Source organism: Ambystoma mexicanum, chromosome 4q (assembly GCF_040938575.1).
Source record: "Ambystoma mexicanum isolate Mex_15411 chromosome 4q, UKY_AmexF1_1, whole genome shotgun sequence".
In the NCBI taxonomy this organism is placed as follows: domain Eukaryota; kingdom Metazoa; phylum Chordata; class Amphibia; order Caudata; family Ambystomatidae; genus Ambystoma; species Ambystoma mexicanum.
This window is the reverse complement of record NC_090928.1, coordinates 377,919,629-377,932,879: the sequence shown is the minus strand read 5'-3', so window position 1 is coordinate 377,932,879 and position 13,251 is coordinate 377,919,629. Positions and strand designations below refer to the sequence as shown.

The window sequence follows — 13,251 nt, the reverse complement described above, 5'->3', positions numbered from 1 at the left end:
GGCTTGTGGGAGCTGCGTCTCCTGAGGAAGTACAACGCACGGCAGCCAGGCTTATGCACACTCTATACAAATTGGGGTTCTCCATCACCCTCAAGAAATCAGTTACATCCCACTCAGTCCTTGACATTCTTGGGGCTAATCTGGTATACGAGGGAAGAAAGGACCTTCCCCTCTGAGGACAAGGTCCAGGCAATGAGGATGCCACGGGCCATCTCCTGAGCAGGTCAGTAACTTCAGCATGGTTTTACAAGCGCCTGCTGGGGATCATGGCGGCATGTCTCCTGGCGGTGCCGCACACAAGGCACAAAATGAGGAGGCTGCAGTTAAATTTCTCAGACTCTTGGAATCCGGAAACGGGCTCCCAAGCAGCTCTAATCATCATACCAAAGCACCTTCACCAGGACCTTACGTGGTGGAGGGCAGAGGCCAACCTGTTAGTGGGCAGGCCATTCTGACAGTCACAACCAGTGTTCACCATTACCATGGACTCGTCCCTTTAAGGTTGAGGGGCGACCCTGGACGAGCACATTGGCCATGGACTCTGGTCGAAGCAGGAACAGCTACAACACATCAATTGGCTTGAGATGATGGCCATCTGGCTTGCTCTCAAAGCTTTCCTCCCTATTATCAATAACAACCCGGTCTGCTTTCAGACAGCTCCACCTGCATTTATTACCTCAACAAACGGGGGCACCAGGTCTCCTCCCCTCGGCAGGTTGTCCATTGACCTATATGGGAGTGGGCACTGGCGAACAACATACACCTATCGGCTGTCCACCTCTAGGGGGATTCGTACCTGGAGGCGGACAGACTCAGCAAGCAGGGGGTCGACCACTACGAGTGGCAGTTGAACGAGGGCGTCCTGAGGGAGACCTTCAACAGGTGGGGCCATCCTGAGGTAGACCTATTTGCCACCGTGAGCAACAGGAGATGTCGCCAGTGTGCGTCCTGGGCGGGACAGGGCAGAGGTTCACTGGGGGATGCGTTACTGATTCAGTGGAACGATATGTGGGCATACGCTTTTCCCCCAACCCGTTGATTCACAGGGTCATCTGCAAAGTCATCTGCTCAGTGGCTACGACTCATACTGATAGCGCTGCGGTGGCCGGACAGACCTTGGTTCTCAGAGCTCCTCCGACTGTCAGGTCAACCTCCAGTTCCCCTTCCAGTGGGACCAGCACCCCTATTATACCAGCAGGGAGGGACGATGGTACACCCCGCCCTGGAGAGGTTAGCCCCAGCAGCTTGGTGCCTGAACATGTGACCCTGAAACATATACACTTGTCACAGGACAACTTGGACATCATTCAAGGGGCGAGAAGCAGCTCCACCAGTCAATACAGAAGCAAATGGGCCAGGTTCTGTCACTGGGCCAAGGCAAATGAGATAGACCCTCTGGCATTCGCATTAGACCATCTGTTGTCTTTTTCCGCGCTTCTGGCTCATTCCAGTGTGCAGGTCGATCTTATCTGCCGGCCATGGGGGCGTACAAAAATTCCAGAGATAACGTCTTTTCCTTCTCCAATCCGGTGGTCAAAAAGCATTTGGTGGGCTTGACCGGGTTGTATCCCCCAGTCAAGTGCCCGCACCCGGTCTGGGACCTCAACGTGGTGCTGGCCACCCTGGCCCAAAAACAGTTTGAGCCCACAGCATCAGAGGATATCAGACTGCTTTCCATTAAGACAGCTTGTTGGGGAGAATTCTCATTCTGTGGCTAATTTCCCTTACCTATAGAGTCCCCCAGCAGCTTTGCTGGATTAGAAGGGTTTGTTTCTTTTCTCCTGCTAAGAGTGAGCCTCTTTTTCCCACTCTTAGGCATTTTTGCTATGTGTGTTCTAGGCTATTTTTGTGTTTAATGCCTATGGGATTTCCTCAACCCGATAGGAACCATCTTTATGCACATGTGTTACACAGCACCCTCAGTGCAGTGACACAGGGGTGTCGTAGCGACCCCCAAACATAGACTCCATACCCTGGGACTGACTACTGTCTCCCACGGCATGTAAAGTCCCAATTGACTTTACTAGTCAAATCCTATGAACTAAACCAGTACATCCCATCTTACTATGGAAGTACTGGAAAGGGTTAATGGTTTTTCCGACAAAGAGGACATAACAGAAATTTTACAAAAACTGAAAACTTCCAGAGCCCCAGGACCCGATGGGATCACAAACATAGATCTAAAAAACTTCCCGAAGAACTGGACTCGGTTCATCAGCAGGGTGTTCAACAACTGCTCAAATACAAGATCAATACCGAGATCCTGGACAACAGCAACAGTTGTCCCAATCTATAAAAAAGGCGATAGGTCAGATCCATGCAACTACAGACCAATCGCTCTTTTGGATATGATCGGGAAAATTTATGGGACGCTATTGCTAAAAGAATTCCATGATTGGGCAAAGACAGCACCATGCGCTGACCCCTTTCAAACTGGATTAAAAAAAACTCCACCTCAACAGTCAACATTATGCTGCTAAACATAATTAAGAGCAAAACACTTGAAGGCACATCTAGAGCATTTCTTGCGTTTACAGACCTATCGCAAGCTTTTGACTTAGTGGACAGAGAGAAATTGTGGGCGAAGCTCAAAGCCTGGAGCTGTCCGGATAATATTCTTGCACCAATAAAAGCCTTACACAAGGACACAACAATGAGGGTAAAACTGAATCAAAACGGTTTGCTGTCGGCAGAAATGCCAATGTACCGAGGAGTGAAACTAGGCTGTCCTCTGGCCCCGGCACTATTCACAGCTTTCATTGGCGACTTGAAAGACTCAGGCCAAGCTGTCAGAGCATTCCCCCCAAGAATTGGTGGCGACCCAGTGCAACGATTGCTATACGCTGACAGCATCACTCTGGTGGACAGAACCGAGATTGGACTACAACTAACCTGCTGATAAACAAAGCAAAAACAAAGGTCCTCATTCTGGAACGTAACCCGAGAAGATCCAAAATCTTCCACTAGAACTTGGAAAAAGTCAACGTTGAAACTGTCGCAAACATCATATACCTGGGAGCAATGATTGACAGTACAACCTTAGAGAAGAGCATGCAAAAGGAACTCTGGAAGAAAGTTCGCTCCCTGACAACACAGGCCAGAGTCCTGGACAAAAGATATCGCCGCTTCTCCCTGATACAAACACTAAGTTTTACAAAGCCAAAGTGGTCTCTGCCCTAACATACGGCGCCAACGCCATGCCAACTATTCCAACTAACATATGGCAAAAACTGGAGGGCTTTTTCTGGTAAGTAGTCCTGAACCTGCCAAAATTGACACAGACGCTATCAGAAGAGAGCTAGGCCTCACCTCCCTAAAAGCGACGGTGGAATTCTGCAGCATCTCTCTGTTCAGGAAAACAATTCTCCCAGATGCACTACCTCTTTATAAACTAATAGACGCTGAAATTAAAGGAGGAAGATGCAAGATGATATCAAACTGGGCAACTCAGAAAAGAGCCCAGCTGGAGTACATTGCATGCACGGAAGAGGACTTGATCCAGAACCCCCCAAAAAAAAAAAAACTGGGGGAAGCGGACTGGATCGCTACCCAGGAAAAAGCCAACGCCAACAAGCTCCTGATCCATCTCTCATCCATATCAAAGAAATTAAATGATACAATGCAGCTGCTGCGAAGATTCCCAAACAAACCGATGCGACAAACTTTTTTAATAGCACGCTTGAATTTGCTGCTTACAAATGAGATTCTATTTGTAAGAGGCCAATCAACCACCAAAACATGCCGGTTATGTCAAAAAACTGACCAGACTGAGACAGTGAGACACTTGCTACTCGTCTGTCCGGCTATCCAACAGATCCGACAAGCATACCTACATCCGCTACTAGAAACTTACATTGTGAACGAAGAAGAGGTATGGTGGCAACGACTAATGAGCGGCCCAAAAACATCTTGGTCAATTGCTACAGTGAAGATCTTCAAGCCGCTCTAACTCAATGCAGCAAGGCGAAACTCGAAAACGCCATTAAGCCAGAATAACATGTCATTAACAACAGTGAAAGGAAACAAAAGGAACTCAGAATACAGAAAGTAACAAACTTTTTGTTAAATCAAGTTAACTTGATATATACAAATAAAAAAATAAAAAAGTTTTTCCCTTATGTTCATTTTCGAGAGGGTACCGTACAGTCCCTCTCTCAAAAGTTTCTGGCTGGTGGCAGTGGTTACTACCATAAATATTCAACCGTGAATATTTTCCTATGGGATTTTCCCATTGTTCGAGGCTACCACTTTTTCTGACAGCCTCTAACATATCGCCGGTTTATTTGAAAATTAACTTTACTCTGGTAGGTTTTATTTGCCAGAGCTTGAATATAACTTCTTTCTCATGTCTTTCTCTAAACTCCTAACCCAGGTCGGGGATCCTTTGTTCGTCCTTTTGACGGGCTTCTACCGAGAAGCCCTCCTTTCGGCGCCACTGAGTCTGTGTTGGGTCCATTGTGTGGGAGGGGGAGTAGAACCCCTGGACAGGGTTGCCTCCGCAACCCATGTCGCACTCTATCCTGATAGGCTGGAGGGTCTCCCGCCAAGATGACCACTCCACTGTGTGAGTGACAGCTAGGCTGTATGAATGGGGATCTTTTTGCATAAAAGCAGGGTCCTGAGGACTGGAAGAGCAAGACGTCGCCACTGGAACTACGAAGCCGAAGAGGAGAGAAACCAAAGACATCTGCAATGACTGAACCACCGGTGAAGCCCTGCTGCAGTGTCTCACCACTTTTCTCCAAACGACGAGAGAAGATCTTCATCTGCAAGAGCCTTCTTCCCTGGAGCTGGTGGGGCCAACCAGTTTGCCAATCGCCTTCCCAGACCTGCCTTGGTCGAATCACCAGTACCCAGTACTCGGAGGCCGGATAGCCAGGCACCAGTCCACCCGGACCGCGATTTAAAGGAGCGTACCTTTTATTCGTCAGGCACACCGCGGCTGGTTTCATCCCTGGGTAATGCAGTAACTCGAACCTTCCTCCACGACGAGAGCCTCTCTTCCTCTGCTGGATCACCCGAACTGCAGGAACTACCAGGAAAAACCGCCACCGCAGGAGCCACTTCTTCATTTTCAAGGTACATTGTTCCGCCAGGCCACCCTTTCTTTGCGGTAGCACTAAAGGTATTTTAAATACTTTACCTACCTGTTGAGTTGGCCACCCCTCTCTCTTAACATTGTCCTTTCAACGTCTGCATCCACCTTTTCAAATTCGTTAACCAAAGACTTGACTGCAGCGACGAGAACATTTTGCTCCTGGACCCTTGCCCTTTACCACTGACTCTGGCACAGGCCTACTGACTCGGCTACAGTTGTTAGAACTGCCTTCTTTAGATTGATTCTCAACTAGAACTGTGTTGGTGCACCTATTTCTTATATCTACCCTTTTCTTCCCCTTTTTAAACCTTGTGAAATGCCGTTTTGCTCAGTTTTCATTTAAGTATTGCCTATACTGATGCACTGTCTTGCTTAAACTGGTTCACAAACTTATGGGAAGTGTTGCTAGGGTGTGTAAGAAACTATTTCTGTATAACTCGTTCTTTCCCTCCCTTGTGAGAAATTGGTAGACTATCCCTTGTGTGTGGTTTTCACTGTGCCGTTTTGCTCAGTTTTCACTTAGTCTACAATTTAACTTGGGAGTGTGTATATTTTTCCTTTGACTTAATTTAACTTGCTTGATGACTGTGATACATGTGTTTTATTAGAAGTGTATAAAATAAATATATATATACTTTTTAATACAAAGCTTTGGTCAGTGTTTCCTTGTGCCATAGTACTGTAGGCCTATTGTGTAAACCCTGAATACTGCTCATCTCCCTCTTGAGATAAGTCTGACTGCTTAGCCACAGCTACCAACTAAATCTTTGTGGTACAGACTGATACCAAAGGGGATTTATTGCTCTCACCTGTAGTCTTAATCTTCTGTAGTGCTCCCTAAGGGAACTGCACAGGATTCTGCCTAACACAGCTCACCTGGTTGGCCTTAACCCAGGGCACAGGATCATTGAGATTCAGGCTCTAGTCGGTTCAGAGCCATATACCACATTACACTGAGACAAAGTGGTGCTAAGGACGCACCCTTCATTTCTCCCAAAGATTGTGTCATCTTTTCACCTCAATGAGGAGATGGTGCTTCCAACCTTCTTTCCAAATCTGAAAGATGAGGCAGAGAAAGTGTTGCACTGTCTGGGTGACAGGCATGCACTGAGATTCTTCGTGGACAGGACTAGGAGCTTCCACAAATCGGATGCCCTGTTTGTTACCTTTGGTAGGTCAAAACCAGGCGGCCAAGCATCCAAGGGTCAATAGCTAGGTGGATGGTGATGGCCATCATGAGGCTTATGAGGGTCATCACATGACTTTTCCAGCAAACATGCATGCCCCCGCAGTCAGAGCCAAGGCCACTGCTGTGGCTTTGCAGAGACACCTGTCATGGCAGACAATCAGCTACTTGGGCTTCTCCAACAGCCTTCTGCAAGCACTATTGCTTGGAGGCCAGTATCAGATCAGACACAGCATTTGGCCATGCAGTTGTAAGAAACTTGTTTTCCTAAAGAGGCAACTCTCCTCCCCAGGGCTTCATTCAGTGGTAATCGCCCATGCAGTATGGACCACCACACACAAATGCATCACCCAAAACACCCCCATCTATCTTAATCAATGTCTCACTCGCAAAACTTCAACTAGATCTCTTAGATCTAACTCTAGCACTCACTTACTCATCCACTGCGTCAAGAATTCAAGTACAGGTGGTTCCAGATTCCCTGTAGCAGTTCCCATAATCTGGAACTCACTCCCCTCTAACATAAGCAATGAGCCCTGCCACACTCACTTTGAGAAACTACTAAAAACTTGGCTTTTCAACACATTTTTATCTGCTTCTTCTATAACCATATGTTGTGCTGAATAACTGTAAGCTTACGCGTTTGTCAATCTATATTGTGTTGTAACTACGATGTCAAATGTCATGACCTGACAACTTTCTCCCTTGTAACCACAAAGCCTTACTTTAATCTTGTAATTTACGCCGCGACACCCCCGGATTTGGGCGTATAATAAATGCAAATAAAGGGGATTGGACATAGGAGTAATTATGTTACTCACAGTAGTGACTAACGTACACCTAGTCCATAGTCCCCTTTCCTCCATACGTCCCACCATCCTCCCCCTTAAAAAAACCTGTGCTATAAGGCAATTGTAATATAGCCGAAGCGCCAAAGGGGTGGGTCAGTAAATCCAGTTGCCTGCCTATGGCGGAACCCATTAGGTGGACGGGCCTGGTTGTTCCACCTGTATACCTCCACATCCCTCTTCTTCCTCTCAGTACCAGAGTGGTGTTTTGGGATGTCTGAATTAATAAAGGAAGTATGTATATCTCTCTATTGTCTCCTCCTCGTACCTGACTGATGTGTGTCTTTATTAACAATATAAAGCGGATATGTTTTTATCTCAACCAAATAAAGATGTGTCTTCTTAGTTGGTCTATTCCTCGTCCCAGTGTTGAGATGGTGTTTTGGAGGGACACTTTGGAGGGAAGTGAAGGAAAAGGGCTGACAGCCTGCAAAGGCTTGAAGAATAGAGGGTTCATTCTGAAAAGGGAATGGGGATACCATGTCTCACCTAAGGACATCCTCCCTCGCATATCCACCCCCAGGGTCCGGATCCAACAGCGATTGCCTTTCCCAGTCAACCTGAGAGGAGGATAAAGGGGGGAAAAAGGTGAGGATGCCCTCAGGTTCCTCACAGCCCCTACCCATGGGTGCCCTAAGGTTATACTTCCCCTCCTTGAGGATCACAGTAATAATGCCCCCCATCATTGTGTCCGGCAATGAGCCCCCTACTCCTACATCCCGTCCCCTTTCCTCCATTCTGTATGGGCGTCCCTTGCTAGGGATAGGAAACAGAAACTTTTTCACCAGAAAAATCATCTTTCCCTTTAAATTTAGATGCGCGCTGAGGCGCAGCCCTGGGATAATGCGCTCCCCTGACTCCGCCCACAGGTGCCACACCGCAGTCCTCTTTTTTCCCCCGTCAACGGGAACGGACCGCTTTCACCGGCGCTCCTGGGTTAGGGCTCCGGCCTTGTAATTCCACGCGCTCTTCCCTGGAAGAAGTGATTCTTTCTTTTTTCTCTTCCAATGATCAGATACTGCTCTGTCCTCAGGTGCCACGCACCTCCCCGGCGCATATTGACAATGGTGGGTTTCAGCAGGTGTCCAGCATGTGAGGGTTCCTTCCCCATGTCCGACCCTCTTGCACTCTGCCTCTGCTACCTTAGCCCAGACAATGCCTTGGCTGGCTGTACCGCGTGCAACACCTTGACCCTGCATGCTCTGAAGAATCGGTTGGCCAGGTGGAGAGAGCTTTTTGAAAGATAACCTCCAGAGGACCCCAAAGCATACGTGAGGACGAAGACCAGGCCGAAGGTGGGCGCTCTGGTCTCCTTTGCACCCCGTAAGGGCGACTCCTTCCCTTTGAAGCGCCCAAGCGGGAGGGACCTTTCCAGGGCCTAAAACCAGCAAGAAGACCGAGGCTACTCCAGCTACCGGCCAAGGGGTCGCAAGATCCTACTGGTCCCACTGCTAAGGGGCCATAAGGCTCTATTACTGTGCTCTGACCCGAGGGGCTTCGCCCTAATAACGGGCCCATATCCGAGGGGGTGCCTGTATGCAGCACTACCGGCACCATGGCCGAAGGCACACTGCCTCCCATGTCTTGACCTGAGGTGCAGGGAAGGTCCCAGGCTTCACTGTTCAGCGTGCAGGTGTAGACCGGACCCAGCTCAGCAATCGCCATGCCTCTTGCTCTTAGCAAGACAAAATGGCCGCTCACCTGGCTCCTTTTCCGCACGGAGATCAGGCTGGGGAGCGTGCATCCAGATGGGATTGGACAACGCCCATTACCTGGTCCACGTCTTACCCCTCCACTTCACAGGGGAGGTAAGCATCCCCCAGTTTGGCAAGACAGGGACCACCCAGGACACTGCAACCTCCAGCTCAGCCCCTGTCTTACACACCCGCTCCATTCACGGCAGCTCAGCCCCCGACTCAGCCCCCTCAGCAGCCTGTCCACACGCCACAGCTGCCAGCTGCACGCTCACCCGAAGAGGAAGATCCGTACACACAATCGTCAGCTAAAGCATTCCATGGGAAGATGACTGGTCTGGCGGAGTACCTCAGCATACCTCAACCGCAGGTGGAGTAACCCGAGGCGGGGGTCCTAGCTGAAGTATTTGCACTTAGTCCTCCCACGAGAACTGGCATCCCTCTTCAGAAGGACATGGAATCCTTAGCCAAAAAGGGCTGGCTCAAGCCACACTCAACCCAGCCTACCAACAAGCGCCTGGATGCCAAATACAGGTAGATGGAGGGGGACTCCCTCTTATTGTTGGTACACCCCCAGCCACATTCCTCTATTATAGCAGCAGCATCACTATTTTCCAAACCACAGTCTTCCTCAGCCTCATCCGCTTCTTCATTCCTGGGCAAGGAGGAAAGGCTGTTGGAGTTGTTTTAAGAAAATATCTACTCAAATGCCACGCTCCACCTGCGTCAGGCCAACACTGATGCCATGTTGGCGGCTGTCTATCAAAAGTTGTGGTGGGAAATCACAGACTTACTCCCAGAGCTTCCTGCCCACAGCCAGGCACATTCACGGCAGTGTAGGCGGAGGCCAGAATTGTGGCCCAGGATATAATGGAGTCTTTGGTGGCCCACATTGACACCTCAGGCAGAGCCATATGTATCGCCACCGACATGAGGAGATAGGCTTGGCTCCAGGTGACAAAATTCAACCCAGATGTGCAGGAACGCATCCTTGACCTGCCGTTTGAGGGGGTGTCTTGTTCCACTCGACAACAGACTAGGAACTAGACAAGAAAATGTATAGCTACCAGACAGCTAAATCCTTGTCTATTTTAACAAAATCTACACCCAAGACCTACAGCGAGGCTCACCAGCACTCGGACAAGGTGTCAGGCATTTGGAGGCTTTAGGTGCTTCCAGGAGAGACGGTTGAGGCAACCTGACAGGTGTCTGAGCCAATACAGGTGCAAGCATCTCAAGGCAGATAACGGGTTTTTTCAGTTCCCCTCCTCAGCACCAACCTCAGAGGGAAAGACGTTACGACAGGTCCATCCGGATCCACGAGTCTCCGGTGGGCAGCAAGCTTGCCCTTCACGTACAATCCTGGCGGGCAAGGTTTGCGGACCCGTCCACTGGCTTCCGCCTACCAATTCCTCTGTTTCCTCCTTCCTCCCCTCCACTTCCGCAGATTGGGACAGCAACTCTGTTGGCATAAATCCGCTCTGTGTTAGCGAGCCAGGCGGTGGAGGAAGTTCCAGCTTCTCAGTGAGAATGACATTAAGCTTCTCAATGAGAAGAGCCCAAAATGCTAGATCATAAATAAAAATCCAGCATCATGATCCGAGCAAGAAAGCGAAAACTAATAACCTCTAAGTTAAACTAAAAAAGGACTAACAAAATCGAATGTGTAAAAAGGATCAAAGCAGTGAAGTGGAAAAAGAAAAAGTTGTATGAGAGCAGTAAAGTGGTTGAAATTAATGAAATGGGTGAAATAAATGTAATGGACATGAGGATCAAAGTGGACGTGAGGAATAAAGTGGGTAACAGCAATTCAACTAGCCCAAACTTCTAGATCATAAATATAAAAAAAAAAAAAAGTAATTATCCAACATCAAGATCCAAGCGAGAAATCGAAAACTAATAACCTCTAATGTAAACTAAAAAGGTCAAACTGAATAAAATGAGTAAAGCGGATCAAAGCAGTGATGTGGATGAAAAGAATAAATTGTACGAAAACAGTAAAGTGGTTGAAATTGATGAAATGGAGGAAATGATTGTAATGGATGAGAGGAACAAAATGGACGAGAGGAATAAAGTGGAGAGGATGGAAAGACGAATACATGTTACGGATGAGTTTCCTGAGTACACAGAACTGGTAGAGTGCATGAAACAGATAGATGGTATGGAATGTAAGAGTGCATGGTATAAATGGAACAAATAGAATAGACAATTTGGAAGGAACGGGAGATGTATCTGGAAAGAACGGTGATGTATGTGGACGGAACGGGCAAAGTATGTTGAATGAAACTGGTGAAGTATGTGGTTGGAACGGAGGAAGTATGGGGTTGGAATGGGTGAAGTATGACATTGGAACGGATGAACTGGGTGGAACGGATGAACTGGGTGGAACGGATGTACTGGGTGGAACGGGTGAAGTATGTGGATGGATCGGGCGAAATAGGTGGATTGAATTGGAGGAAGCGGATGAATGGAACAGGTGATGTATGTGGAAGGAACGGGTGAAGTAGGTAGATGGAACGGAGAAAGTAGGTAGATGGAACGGGTGAAGTATATGCATGTAACGGGTGAAATATGTGGATAGAACGGATGAAGTATGTGGAAGGAACGGGTGAATTATGTGGAAGGAACAGAGAAAATGGGAGGATGGAATGGGTCAGCTATGTGGATGGAACGGGTCAGGTATGGGGATGGAATGGGTGAAGGATGGGGATGGAATGGGTGAAGTATGGGGATGGAATGGATGAACTGGGTGGAACGGGTGAAGTGGGTGGAACGTGTGAAGTGGGTGCAACGGAAGAAGTGTGTGGATGAAACGGGTGAAGTGGGTGGAACAGATGAAGTGTGTGGATGAAACGGGTGAAGTGGGTGGAACGGATGAAGTAGGCAGATGAAAGGATGACTTAAGTGGATGAACGGATGACGTATGTGGATGGAACTGGTGAAACAGGGTGTATGGAACGGGTCAAGTAGGTGGATGGATGATGCATGGAGAACAGATGACGTGGAAATGAGCAGACCGGATGATGAAGGGATAACATGTATAGATGTATAGACCAGACGAAGTGTATTGATCAGAAGGAACACCTAGAACTGATCAAAATGATATTGTGCATAGAACTGAGCGAGTTCATGCAACTGATGGAATGCACGGAACAGATAGAGGGCACGGCATGGACACTTACAAAATGATTCGAGTGCATGGAACGATCTGAAGTCCATAGAATGGCTGGAGTGCATAAAACGAGTGAATGGAACGGTTTGGAGTGCATGGAACGGTCGGAGTGCATGGAACTATTGGAGTGTGCTCGATCTCGAGCACCTAAGGTAAACCACCATATCACATCTCCACGCTTACTCTCTTCTTTAAACCACCACTCAACTAGAACACCGCGATACTATGACACCATTCGGTGTAGCTGTTCTCATACCATAACTTGCCTCATACTGCCCATCATCCTAACAAAACACAGCTGGTTACGCAGCCTCCATCCTAGGCGTTCTCGTCGGGCCTAACGCAGCCAGAATCGGTCTGGATAATAACCTGCCAGAACAATCACATACTCTTGATCTCCCAACCACCACGCCTACCGCTAAGAAGCAGCTATCACACGAATGCCTCACCTGCTGCACACATATCCGATGCTCATACGCACCTTATGACTATCTCTCTCTCTACTGACTTGAACTTCGGTTCCCGAGGGCGTTCAACCTACCAGCGCCTTGAGATCATACCAACGGTACTTAAAGCGCTATATAAATGCAAAATAACATAACATAGTATACACAAAAAGAACCAGGCTTGCCTGAGAGTTGTTGGACCTTTCTTTCTTGAACCGTTCCCTTCCTCTCCAAAAGTTCAAGATGGTTACCCCAGCCTTCATTGCAGAGAATTTGTGCAGGGGAGACTGGATATGTTCTCTGGATCTGAAAGATGCTTACCTGCACGTCCCGATCAGGGAACTCCATCGATCCGTCCTGCGGTTCAGGATCATGGGTTTTCATTTTCAATACAGAGTTCTGTTTAAAGATAAGTAAGGCAGGCGCTCTGTTACCAGTCATTAGCTTCTCCTCCAAACGCATGTTTTCATGACTTCAGCAATCTTCAGGGAGGCTGAGTTTCTTTGTTTTTTCAAGCGTGTCTGCATTTCATTTTCAGGTGTGGCAAATTAATTAGCTCTGAGGATTCTGGTACTTGTATTTTTCGCACTTGATTTTACTGGCGGGTGCCTGGAAACAACTCCACATGAAGCTTTATTTTGCTTCCGGGTGAACAAACCAATGCTATTTACATTGACAACGGCAATCGTACCAGACGAGCGAACGTGGATTTAATATAACTTAAGGTAAGCCGCTTTTACAGTGCGTTCGGTCGCACTAAACTACAAAATGCAACATATGTGTTAGACGCAAATAACGCACCTCGCT

General features: G+C 48.0%; 1 protein-coding gene across 8 annotated transcripts in view; it reads left to right on the top strand.

Annotated features, from left to right (window-relative positions):
• The window catches only part of CEP170 (centrosomal protein 170), a 1,733,932-nt gene that overhangs the window by 1,493,349 nt on the left and 227,332 nt on the right, over window positions 1–13,251 (top strand). The gene's annotated exons all lie outside the window — the stretch shown is intronic.